The sequence below is a fragment of the Mustela putorius genome, unplaced genomic scaffold, assembly GCF_011764305.1.
Source record: "Mustela putorius furo isolate JIRA1106 unplaced genomic scaffold, ASM1176430v1.1 tig00000580_pilon_pilon_pilon, whole genome shotgun sequence".
Classification (NCBI taxonomy): Eukaryota; Metazoa; Chordata; class Mammalia; order Carnivora; family Mustelidae; genus Mustela; species Mustela putorius.
Window position 1 is genome coordinate 10,525,383 of NW_025421423.1, and position 13,996 is coordinate 10,539,378.

At 41.3% G+C, this 13,996-nt stretch overlaps 1 long non-coding RNA gene across 1 annotated transcript in view; it reads left to right on the forward strand.

The window, feature by feature from the left end:
- Positions 1–13,996, forward strand: part of LOC123392476 — a 706,642-nt gene that overhangs the window by 431,025 nt on the left and 261,621 nt on the right. The window contains exon 6 of the long non-coding RNA XR_006607196.1: positions 311–357. This is a non-coding gene — a long non-coding RNA (uncharacterized LOC123392476). The remainder of the gene's footprint in view (positions 1–310; positions 358–13,996) is intronic.

A 13,996-nucleotide genomic window follows, 5' to 3' on the forward strand; every position in this document is an offset into this window, starting at 1 on the left:
GGGCACTTTCAATAAACAGAACTAAATCATCTCTACTCTCCTGAGCCACCACCTCCCTTACTCTTAATTTTTTTTTTAAAGATTTATGTATTTATTTTAGAGCATGAGCAGGAGGGGCAGAGGGAGAGGGAATCTCAAGCAGACTCTGTACTGAACAGGGAGCCTAATGTGGGGCTTGATCTCATGACCCTGAGAGCACAACCCTGAGATCACGACCTGAGCCAAAACCAAGTATGGGATACTCTATCAACTCTGTACCAACTCTTACTCTTCTGAACTCATTAAACTCTTCTGTTCTTCTTGTTTATAGAGAGAAAAGGCAAACATTCCTTAGCGCCTGGACCAGCCCAGCAAACGGTATGTCCATCATTCCTTTCTTCCCTTCTGTTAAACTTACTGCGGTATTCCACCAGAACCTGCTCTTCTTCCCTTCTGCTCCCCACGGCCTGGTTCTGCCACTGTGCCCTCTCCTATACATTTTCATATTTCTTCGATCTTCTGGCTCCTTCAGAATTTAAGTGGGTTCAAATTTCTTTAAAAGAAATATATTCAAGGGAGCTTGGGTGGCTCAACTGGTTAAGGGGCTGCCTTCTGCCCAGGTCATGATCCTGGAGTCCTGGTATCAAGTCCCACGTCAGGCTCCCAGCTCCATGGGGAATCGGCTTCTTCCTCTGACCTACCCTCTCATGCTTTCTCACTCTGTCTCTCTCTCTCTCTCAAATAAATAAATAAAATCTTTTTAAAAATATTCAATCCCTATCTGGAGTTGTATCTCTCCCCTCTCCCTTCACAATCAACTTCTTTTTATTTTATTTTTTTATTTTTAAAAATTTTTTATAAACATATAATGTATTTTTATCCCCAGGGGTACAGGTCTATGAATTGCCAGGTTTATACATTTCACAGCCCTCACCATAGCACATACTCTCCCCAATGTCCATAATCCCACCACCTTCTCCCTTCCCCCTTCCCCCAGCAACCCTCAGTTTGTTTTGTGAGATTAAGAGTCACTTATGGTTTGTCTCCCTCTCGATCCCATCTTCTTTTATTTATTCTTTTCCTACCCCTCAAACCCTCTACATTGCATCTCCACTTCCTCATATCAGGGAGACCATATGATAGTTGTCTTTCTCCGATTGACTTAATTTTGCTAAGCATAATACCCTCTAGTTCCATCCATGTCATCGCAAATGGCAAGATTTCATTTCTTTTGATGGCTGCATAGTATTCCATTGTATATGTATACCACATCTTCTTTATCCATTCATCTGCTGATGGACATCTAGGTTCTTTTCATAGTTTGGCTATTGTGGACATTGCTGTTATATACATTTGGGTGCACGCGCCCCTTCGGATCACTACATTTGTATCTTTAGGGTAAATACCCAGCAATTGCTGGGTCATAGGGTAGCTCTATTTTCAGCTTTTTGAGGAACCTCCATGCTGTTTTCCAGAGTGGCTGCACCAGCTTGCATTCCCACCAACAGTGTAGGAGGGTTCCCCTTTCTCTGCATCCTCACCAGCATCTGTCATTTCCTGACTTGTTAATTTTAGTCATTCTGACTGGTGTGAGGTGGTATCTCATTGTGGTCTTGATTTGTATTTCCCTGATGCAGAGTGATGTGGAGCATTTTTCATGTGTCTGTTGGCCATCTGGATGTCTTCTTTGCAGAAATGTCTGTTCATGTCTTCTGCCCATTTCTTGATTGGATTATTTGTTCTTTGGCTATTGAGCTTGCTGAGCCCTTTATAGATTTTGGATACTCGCCCTTTATCAGATATGTCATTTGCAAATATTTTCTCTCATTCTGTCAGTTGTCTTTTGGTTTTGTTAACTGGTTCCTTTGCTGTGCAAAAGCTTTTGATCTTGATGAAATCCCAATAGTTCATTTTTTGCCCTTGCTTCCCTTGCCTTTGGCGATGTTCCTAGGAAGACGCTGCTGCGGCTGAAGTTGAAGAAGTTGCTACCTGTGTTCTCCTCAAGGATTTTGATGGATTCCTTTCTCACATTGAGGTCCTTCATCCATTTTGAGTCTATTTTTGTGTGTGGTGTAAGGAAATGGTCCAATTTCATTTTTCTGCATGTGGCTGTCCAATTTTCCCAACACCATTTGTTGAAGAGGCTATCTTTTTTCCATTGGACATTCCTTCCTGCTTTGTCGAAGATTAGTTGAGCATAGAGTTGAGGGTCTATTTCTGGGCTCTCTATTCTGTTCCATTGATCTATGTGTTATTTTTTAATTTTACTAACTTATTATGTATTATTTGCTTCAGGGGTACAGGTCTGTGAATCATCAGTCTTACATAATTCACAGAGCTCATGATAGTTGGCTGAATATACTGTTCCTCTGTCTCTACGTTTCCATCCACTAAGTTTAGCTTCTATTCCTGCCATGACCCTGACATTGCTGGTCAAAGTCACTGATGACCTTCCTGGTGCAATTGCCAAGGGTGGCTTGCAGTTCTTATCTCACTTGACCTCTCAAAAGCATTTGACCTTGTTGATCATTCCCTTTTCAAGAAGCCTCTTCCCATGGCTTTTGTAACACACCATCTATCCTGGTATTTCTCCTATTTCTTGGGTCTGGTATGGACTCTCTTTCTCTGCTCATGATTAAATGTTAATGTTTCTCAGGCATCTGTTCTGGGCTGTCTCCTATTCTCACTCTACACACAGATCCCTGGACATGTCATCCACTGCAATCATCTCAATGCAGATCTAATCTATATACGTATGATACCCAAATAGGAAATATCCTCTCCTCTCTCTAAGTGTAGATCTAAATACCTCTTGGACTTCTCCATTTAGATCTTTTAGAGTCACTGAGGGCACCACTTGTCTAAAATTAGATTCAGGCTTTGCCACTTCCTATTCTATTAAGATTTTTTATTTATTTATTTGTCAGTGATAGAGAGAGAGAGCGAGCAAGCACAGGCAGACAAGAGAGGCAGGCAGAGTCAGAGGGAGAAGCAGGCTCCCTGCCGAGCAAGGAGCCTGATGTGGGACTCGATCCCAGGATGCTGGGATCATGACCTGAGCCAAAGGCAGCTGCTTAACCAACTGAGCCATCCAGGCGTCCCTCACCACTTCCTATTCTAGAACCTTGCTTGTTTCTCATTTATAAAGCAAGGGTAGTAATAATGCAGGATTATAGTGTGACCAGATGGATTGATATGTAAAAATGTGATATGTATACTGTGAACTACTCTTTGTATGTAAAGGATAACAGTTTATGTCAACCAACAAGGCTTCATTGAGTATCTATAGTGTGTCCTGCATGGTTCTGGTGATTACAGAATAGAACAAGCCATGGCTTCTGTCCTAAGGAACTCACAGCGGGGAATAAATGATGATGGACTTAGTGATTTAGGCAATAGGAATTGAAAACCCAGTGGCATCACCATTGGTGATCTATTTCCTTCCAGCTCCCCTCATCCTTTTCTTAAAGGTATTATCCTGCCCATAGCTTAGAAGACACAGCTCTAGTTATCAAATGACCTCTCACTCACAGCCACAGTCTTTTGGATTGGTATTCATCTGACCTAGGTTCTTTGGATCAAGATGTTTCTCCCAAGGAGATGTTTCTCCCAAGGAGATTCAGACAGGGCTAAGAAATGGTAATGTAGAAATAATTCCAGATTTAATGCCATAGGACATGTAAAGTAAAGGTTATAGGTAATAAATCCCAAAAATCTGGGAGTGAAAGCCTGTCTACTAAAGGGGGAGTGCAACAGAGAAGCAGGGAGAAGAGGAAACAAGACACCATGTAGTTCCAGAGAGAGCAATAGAGAATTGAAGCTGTAGGATGGCTTTCTAGTTCTCTTGTGACTTGGCTGGGTTTCATGCAAGCAGGTCCTCTGCTCATTCTTTTTTTTCTTTTTAAAGATTTTATTTATTATTTATTTGACAGAGAGAGATCACAAGCAGGCAGAGAGGCAGGCAGAGAGAGAGGAAGGGAAGCAGGCTCCCTACTGAGCAAAGAGCCCCATTCAGGGCTCCATCTCATCCTGGGATCATGACTTGAGCTGAAGGCAGAGGCTTTACCGTCCTGTGTTCATTCTACTGCCTATGGTACCATATCACATTTATGTTTATTTTTTAAAATTATAGAAAGATATTTCAACATTATACTCTAAGTTACTTACCAGTGTAGATGTAAATTGCCATTTGATTCAAGTTGACCAGAACATATGGGGATTTGGTGTTTTTCTACCTCTGGTTTCTAATGGAAATTACCTTCCTCCATACATCCATCACATGTTAATTACTTTACTAACAATAATAGTTCCTGTGTTTTGCTTTTATGGTAGTTTACCATTTGCAAAGGGATTTTACATACATTATCTCATTTGAGCCACACAATAACTCAGTGAAGCTCAGAAAGAGTAAGTGAATTATTTAAAGTTACACAGCAAGATTGAGACATAAATTGGCTCTTAATTCAGTGCCAAGGCAAATTAAAAGTATAAAAGTTCAATCAGTGCATTCACCAACTCAGGCCTGAGGTAGGGTGTGTGCAGATACCTCTTGGAGCATTGCAGAGCCTCTTAAGTCATTCTCATGTGCCTGTTATATTCAAATTCCCAGAGTTCCAACAGTGGAGAAAGTCCAAATTCAGTTCAGTTTACCAACATTTTGTGATTTCTGAGTGTGTGCTGGCTCTGAGCTAGGCCCTGATTTTTTGTGAATAGACTTGCTGAGTCTGAAACATCTGTATCAGAGCAGGTCGGCAATCAAGCCTGACCTGTTAAAACATCAAGTATAAGTTTCAAGAGGTCTTCTTTACAGTGATAGAGGTTGTGTTACCCGGGGACGGTCGTCAGCTGTTTCGTAGAAACTTCCCATCTATTCAGCTCTGACATCTGGTTCACAGAACACCTGATATAGAGGATGCTGAAAGCAAAGTAGCATGGTAGCTCAGGGCTTCTGCTACCAAGAGCAAGAGCTTTCACATACTCTCATAACACTTGCAAAAGCTGCTTGATCATTTGTGGCACAGCCATGCTCTCTCCCATCTATTTGGAGAAGGAGGAAGAAATCCATTTTGGGGTACCCTTTTCAGAAGGTGGCCAGAGGAAATGCTCCCAATTATTCTCAGGCTCAAGAAAGTAGAGACCTTCCCGGGAGAAAGAACAGGTGACCTCCTTGCCACAGAGTCTAAGAATAGGCTTGGCTGATAGAATGTCTGTCAGCCTGTCCCCACTCTCCACATGCTCTGGCTCATATGGTGGTTGCCCCTGCCCTACTGGAAGGTGAGCTTAATGAACAAAAGGATACTAAACTACCCATCGTTCCCCACTAGCAATTCTGCGTTCTCCCAAGATCCCAAGATAAAAAGGGAATCACTTGGGTACCATGTCCCTGAGTAAAGAAGCACAAAACAGGGCCACGAAAGCCTAGGCTTGGATCCAGTTCCCAGAAAGAACATCAACTGCCTTTTCAAGAAGAGAGTTCGTCTCAAGTACAATAGCTGGGACCCCTCCGTCTCTGGGAAAGAGGAGCTATCAGGCAAGGCATTCCCCTTGAAGACTCCTTTGTGTGTCACAGTCTCAGAGCAAACCTCCAGATCCTGGATAGGTCCAACATGTGGCCCTGTCTCCTCTCAGGGAAGGCTCCAAGCTCCTCTCCCTGGGCCCTCTAGCTACAGCCGAGCTGCTCAGAAATACCTGCTCATGTAAGACCTCAGGCTCAAGATGGGCAGCACTCTGGGGAAGGTTGGGGGGATTGCCTGCTGCTACATTTTTAGTTAGAGCAGAAGCCTGTCTTGCCCAGCAGTGCCTCTAATCCTATCCCTTCCCGACCCAAACTTCTTGGGTGGGGCCTCACATAGCAGCAGGTGGTTTATAATCCCAGGCAGGCTATAATCTAATTTAATCGGCTCTCAGAGGCCCCTTCCTTTCTATCTGGAGGTCCAAAATACCACAGTACCTCCTCAGCCCAAAGGAATTAGAATCCAACAGCCCTTCTATTAGTAGGAGACATCAGACCTCAGGGAGTCTTGGCACTGCCATGAGGGGGGCGAGGTGAAGTGGAGTCCATAGCCCAAACCCAGGAAGGACAACAAAATCATAGAGACAGATGTGAGCCATCCTCCAAGAGACACTGCATAGATATGGGTAAATTCAGTGTGTCCAAGGCCTGTAACTCAGGGAAGAGAGAATAAATCTCCCAAAGGATGTATCCATTTGCCACCTTTTGTAACCCTTCCACCCCAAAAAAGTATCCTTGAAAATTCATGTTTCATCCAGTATAATCCAAATGGAATCCCATTTTCCTTTGTGGCTTCCTTTGATACATTCCTTAAGATACATTAACTCAACTATCTTTTGCTGAGTCAGTGAAACATGCATATGTCAGGGATCTACACTGGAAAGGCAAGAGGGAGTAAGACTCAGTTTGATATTGCATTGTCCTTAGTTGATCTGTTGGGGGAAGCAAGTAAGTCAACTGACCGTTGCAACTCAAAGTGATGGGGAAAACCAGGGGTCACTGGTCCAGTTGGCTTGGTCGTCAGAGGTGTGAGAAGTCTTTCTTTGGGGCCAGATGCCACATGATAGCCCCAGAAGAGGTCCCAGCCAAGCACAGTGGTTTGAAAGAGAAGTATCTGACCCTTAGATAGTTTTTTTTTTTTTTTTAAATAGATGCCATTCTAAGTTCCTACTACGTACTCATTCATTTAATCCTCACAGTAACCCCATGAGCTATATAATAATTATTAGTGTCACTTTATAGCCAAAGAAACCACTCTCAGTGATGTTTAGTAGTTTGTCCAGGGCCGTGAGAACCTTATATTCTCCCCCAGTCAGTCCAGCTTTGCAGACCATGCTCTCAGCCCATTGCCTCCATGTCCTCCACTACAGTGACAAAATCTCAGATGGCTGGAGCCAGAAAGCAAGGTAGGAAGCCCAGAATTAACAGGGTGTGAAAGTGAGAGCAGGGATTTTGTATACCATACCGAGTTCTCATTTTCCAAACTAGGTACAGATAACATGATGAGAGGTCCAGGGACCTGATAAGCCATCATCCATCATTTTGGAAGTATAAATTCACAGAAAAAAATGTCATCAGTTTGTACTCTGAAAAATATTTTGATGATGTACCACACAAAAACAACAATAGGCAGCTACTTGATCCTACTTCTGAAATGTTTTGCTTATTATATAGGGTTTACAAGACAGAATATGTTTAATTCTCTTTCGTACCAGTGAGTTTCCTGATAACTATAAAAGTATAGAAAATTCTTGTTTTTGTGTGCATGTGTGAAAGAGAGACAGAGAGATTTTGGGCTTATTTTTTTCATTTATTTTAAAGAACAATGATCTTGGGTTTGAGAGTATTTATCAGTGATTAAGAAGAGGAAGTTTCAAGCATTAACTTGAAAATGGCAAAACACTCTGCAAAATAGCAGAATTTAGACATCACCTGAAGTCACTGACCACCAAGAAAGCCATGACATTGCCTCACTATGCACTTCACAGGAGAAAAATAGTAGCACTAACCAACCATAATATAGTGACAAAACAGTTTATTTCAGAAACTAGCTTTAAAAGTTTGAGCCTGGGTGGCTCAGCTGGTTAAGCATCCCGACTTGATTTCAGCTCAGGTCATATGACCTCAGTGTTCTAAGATCAAGCCCGGTATCAGGCTCCCTGATGGGCATGGAGCCTGCTTAAAATTCTTTCTCTCCCTCTCCTTCTGCCCCTCACACTCTTTCTTTAAAAAAAAAAAAAAAATTAATAAAAGATAATAATGAAACACAAAAGTTTACATGCTTACATGTAAATAATGAAACATAAAAGTGCTTACATGTTTCTTAAAATGTGTACCTTGTGTAATCATTTGCTTTCAGGGGCTTAAACTTTGGTGTCTTTTATGTAAGAAGACTTTTAAATATAAATGCATAAATACATATGCATTAATTTTTTTATTCCTGTAAATATTGGAGGACAATTGTCTGAACTTTTTGAACTCAAGAGAGCAATTTAGGTTTAGATCAACATGATGAGAAGTCAAGCAAACAAAATATACTTAATACTTCTTTTGAGTTCAATATCAAAAAATCATCTTGAAAAGCAAAATACATGTAATGGGGGTGGAGGGGGGCGTATAGCTGAGCCTAGTTAAAGTCCATAAGAGCCAGCCATGCTGAAATAAGGTGGTATTACTGAATTACACTGTTGCCCACTGCTTTTTTATGTGCTCAGACATATATTCTTGAACAGTTAGTTGAGAACTGGAGTTAATTTCATTCTTTAAAGTCTAACACTTAAAACACTGATGCCAGCTCTGTAGTTGTTTTGTCTTTCCTGTATTATTTTCAGATTGAAAGTATTGGTTTTTTTTTTAAAGCACTGGTATTAAAATGTTTATTTGCAATGTAGTGACATGATATAAACACTTTGAAAATGATCCATAAATTTAAAAATGTTTGTATATGTATAAAATAATATGCACATGCACATAGACATCTGTGATTTCCGTGCTCAGAGAGGAAAGGATCAAGACTACTGGGCGCTCAGGAATTCGTCACCTTTGTATTATTCTCTGAAAATGCAGCATCTTAAAAAAATAAATTTATTGTATTTTTCAGTATGTTCAATGGGGGCAGAATACTGATCAATCTTATTTAATAATAGAGTGGAGAGAAGATTCATCTTTTAAGATAAAGCTAAAACGAAATGAGATGTGGCTTAGAAAACTCATCTTACTCTGCAAAATGTGTATTTGTTTAACCAGAGATCACGGAGTCATGATTTTGTAATGAAGAGCTGAACAGCTCTTTTTGTCATAGAAGGGAAAGACACATAATCAAGAAGAGGAACTTGTATAAAGTGAAGGATTTCATTGTCTTCCTCAGTAATTAAAAGGGGTCCACCAATTCTGGTTCTCTGGAGGTATTTCAAACAGATGAAAACAGTATGAACAGATGAGAAAATTTTGTTGTAACAGAGTGGTACTTGGCAATTGAATGATGAGGATTAATTATGGGAATTTGTTTTTGAGACCCTTAGTCCATTTACATATCATGAAAGTTAGAGCAGTAATAGGAAAATGAAGAACACTCTCAGTCATTTTCTCTAGAGTGACCATATACTTTATCATCCAAATCCATAATGAACGTGGGTCCTATTAATTGAAAGTGAAAGTTGGCCCTATTTAGGACAATGTTATAAACCAGGCCTGTCAAAGGACTCTAATAAATGTTGTAACTGTATATTTTGCCCTATGTCCCCAGACACCCCCATACACATGTGTGCGTGTGTGCACGCACGCGCGCACACACACACAAGTGAGAAGGAAACACAAAGGACAATATATGCAGCACTGTTTCCCTGTGTGATGGTTAATTTTATTTGTCAACATGACTGGGACACAGGGTACCCAGATATTGGACTGAACATTATTTATGGGTGTGTCTTTGAAGATGTTTTTAGATGAGATTGGCATTTGAATCAATGTGAATAAAGCACATTGCCCTCCCCAATGTGAGTGGACCTCATCTAAGTTAGAGATGGTCTACATAGAATAAAAAAGTGGAGGAAGGAAGGAACAACTAACTCTCTGCCTAACAGTTTGAGTGAGACATCAGTCTTCCATTGCATTTGGACTAGGAAATATACCTTATTTCCCCTAGTTCTCAGGCATGAATACAACATGAATACAATGTATGCTACAAGAGAGTTGAGGTCGAGATGGGCCACTTCTATCCCTCCCATCTCTGATCCCATGCTACGTGCTATATTTACTTGCTTCTATACTTGTTAGTATTTCTCTGGAAGAGTTTGAAAAGAATGCTGTAGGCAAACAGGAATTTACTGAAGGAGTGTAGACCAGAGGCCTCACAAGATTTGATTCTGGAAGGACCACTTGCTGTTGTTGCAGAGAAGCTAATGGAGCAGAGTGGGCTAAAAACTGAGATATGGATCCAACCAATGTAGTCAGTTTCCCAGGTGAGAAATAATGAAAGATGGAGTCCAGACTCTGAATATGAATAGAGAATATGAAGAAAACTTTACCACTTCAGGTCATAAGTGGCTTTGGTCAAAAGGAGACTCTAACCTGACTCTGTATAACTTGATGTCTAAGCTACTTGTAATCATTTAATTCAGTGTTTCAAGGTTTTAGTTCCAAATTTCTGTTTGAGAGGAACTGAAATGGCAAAGAATTCCCACTCCATTTAGCTGAGGTCAGACTCTGAGTTCACCAGATCCAAACATAGCCACCTGGGCCCATTTCCCCGAAACCGGGTAGTCAGAAAATAGAAATATAGCATGTTTTCTTTAATAAAATCTGCATAGGAAATAGAAATTAGATTCAAAGTGTGACAGCAGGGGAAGAAGAAAAGTAAAATAGAAGGAGATTAACATTTGTTAAAAGGCAGAAACATGATAGTCACTGTGGAAGGCACTTGGAGCATCTGCTGCTTGGGATAGTCCCCCTGAGGTAGGAACGAGTCCTACTTTGTAGTTAGCGTGAGGTAAATTTCCCATAGTCCTGTAGCTGTTGACATAGGACTCAAGATTCCAAACAGATATATCTACCTTCAGAACACACGTTTCTCCCAGCCTCTGCATGATGCTGTTTGATCTGGCATGTAGACGTGACTGGCTTTGGGGACCACCCCTCTCAGAATAACATTTTGCTTCCTGGCAAGAAAACAGAAAGCCCCAGTATAGTCTAACTAGCTTCTTTTTGGAACAAGTAGGTCTTCCTCAAGTTCTTTTCATGATTAAATTTTATCCCTAAAGGCCCCAAATTAGGTCACTTACATCAATGAGTTCAGTTCCACTTCACCTACTTAATTAACAAACTTTAATCCAGTGCTTTGGATGGGCCAAGCCCATGGCCAGACTATGGAATAAGTAAAGTCTGACCCTGCCCTCAAGAAGCTCTCAGCATAGAAGAAATGAGACATGCATATAAGTAGTCACAATGTAAGATAAAGTTAGATGATTATCATATGAAAGACCTATTTGGAGTGGTAGGGAAATTTTAGAAGAGATCATCCAAGTAAAACTTAATAGATGAGGAGGAATGTGGGCAGGGCTAGGCTGGGAAGAAGTTAAATGTGTGGCATTGGTATAAGGAGTCTCTTAGGTCAGGGCCAGGAGCAGGGGTGATGATAAACACAGGCCTGAAGCTGGTACTTAGGAGCATACTTAGGAGCATACTTAGGAGCATGGGCAGGGAACAGCAAGAAGCAGTGTGGTGATGAGAAGCCCCATCCAGAGGCAGCGAGGGGACCGTGCTGGATGTTTTCCCCCACTCAGACACTGACATTTGAGAGTTTGATTGGGTTCCTGGTTATTCTCAGGAGCGCCTGTGGCAATCTTCGAGGTTGGTGCAAGGCTGAGTACTTCTATCTTTGTGCAGTCTTTTTCCTTTTGATGAGTCCCTGGACATACGAAATCCACCTCCTCTCCTGGTACTGTTATCAAACCTCATACTTGCATTCAAAATGGGGTCAAAAAAGAAGAGAAGAAAAGGGCAATTGATTTGTATGTTTCAGTCATTTCCTTGGGAACACGCTGAGCTTTTACTCTGGGGTGACTGCGAAAGAGACCCTGCCTGTGATTAGATCTGTCAGGCAGTGGCTGTGTTACACGAGGTACCTGGGGAAATAAAACCACAGGCAATTGCCAGTGCCTGCGTGCTCAGAAGGCTGTCTGTGAGCAGTACAACAATGGTGGAGTGTGTGTCTGTGTGTGTGTGTGTAGGAACCACGTGGCTAGGACTGGGCAGCAGGGGGATTCTAGATTTGAATTTTGATTTCGGTTTGGACAGATGATCTCTAAAGCTCCTCCTCAAATCTCAGATTATATGACTCTGTATATATGGACACAATGAAACAATGCCGAAGGATACGTGAAGCTGATAGGGAGGTTCCCATTTGACCTCTCGTCTTGACTCTATCCATTCTAAACACCACGCAGCTACCAGAGTGGCATTTCTAAAATATAAATCTGACCACCCTCCTTTTTTTGCTTAAAAGCCTTCAGTGTCTCCCACTTACCTAGAGGATAAAGCCCAAGCCACCCAAGACTTACCATGACACGACCTCAGCTTACTTCTCTAGCTTCAGCTGCTAGCATTCCCCGAGTTACCCTTAATGATCCAGCAGCAATGGATCATGTGTACACACCTTCCAGTTTCTATTGCTTCCCTCTGCCTGCCCCTCCTCTCTCTCTCTCTCTCTCTCTATCACACACACAGGTTAGAATGTCCTCAGTCTTCCTTCCCAAATAACATTCCCTCATTTTTTTTTTATAAAGACTCAGCTCAGTTCTTATTTCCTTTGGAAACCCTCCCTAATAGCACTTATCTCAGAGTGGTACCCATATGTCTGTCTCCTCCTTAAAATATTGAATTCTAAACTATCTGCTTATATGATTCCTTCTCTGAACCAAACCTCCACAGGGTCAGGTACTTGATTTTACATGTCTTCCAATTTCTCATGCCTAACTGAGGGCGTAACATGATGCTGCACACATTGAGTATCACTGTATATGTACTAGAGGAAAGGCATGGATGGGTAGTGGATAGAAATGGACTTTTAAAAGGACATAAATCCCAGGATTCTGTTTCCAGTCTTGATGTGATGACTGATTTTAGGTATCAACTTGATGGGGCCAGGGGATGCCCAGGTAGCTGGTTAAACATTATTTTGGGGTATATCTCTGAGTGTTTCTGGAATAGATTAGCGTTTGAATCAGTGGCCTGAGTCGGGCAGATGATGTGGGTGGGCATCATTCAGTCTGCTAAGGGACTGAATAGAACAAACAGGTGCAAGGATCTTGAATTCTCTCCCTGCCCAAGTGCCTGAGCTGAATCAAAGATCCCTTCTTGCCCTCAGTGCCCCTGCTTCTTGGGTCTTCAGACTCAGGATGGCATCTACACTATGGGCTCTCCTGTTCTCAGGCCTTCAAACTACATCACAGGTGTTCCTTAGTCTCCAGTTTCCAGACAGCAGAGTCTCTGCCTCCGTAACCACAAGAAGCCAATACCTTATAATAAATTCTATATAAAAAATTGGATAAAATATGTATATATACATATATACATATATGTCTTATTGATTCTGTGTCTCTGGAGAACCTTGACTAATACTTTTGGCAAGGTGTTCCTTTCTTTAATTTTACAGGAGTAGCTACTGTGCCACAGAAAGACAAATGTCACACAGCTAAACCTTTAAAACTGCAGTCAGAGTCCCTTATTCCTAATGTAGTGCTCATTCCCCTGTCCTTTAGCACCTCTCAGCGACTAAGTACCCATTGTTTTTTGAATCCTGAATTGCTTAGACTCAGAATTGTACAGCTCAAAAGAACCAAATGGAAAATTCATTTTGCCATATCCCCCTATTTTTCTCTTTTTAGTAAATAATTAAAAGCTAGAAGTGGTCAAGTGACTCGACACCTCATTCATCCTTGAAAATCCCACTCAGTCATAATCACTATTGTCATCCTGAGTAACTGTAGAATGACGACAGTGATTGATGGTACAGAGAAGTAGGCCGTATAACAAAGGCCCATGATGCAATAAAGAAAACTAACCAAATCAGCAGTCCGATGATTAGCTAATTAATCATTAAATAAATATTCACTGAATGAATACTATATGCTAGAAACTCTCAAGTGCTGAGTACATAGCAGTAGGTAAACCATCTAAATCTCTGTTGCATGGAGCTTACATTTTAGTAGGAGGGAAGGGACAATAAATACAAGGAAATAGATGCTATCTTGGAGAGTGATATAGTAGACATTAGCAGGCAAACAGAAAAGATTACTCCAAGGAGTAGAAAGAACATAGATAAGATCCCTGAGGAGTGTGAGATCATAAAATGTTTGAGGAACTGGAAGATTCCTATGATTCAAACATGGAGATAAGAGTGTCTCCAAAGAGACCAGAGCTGGATTGTCATGTTTCAGATCATGGTGGGCCTTGAAGGTCATGTTGAATTTGGATTACATCCTTGGTGCAAGGGAGATCACTAATGAT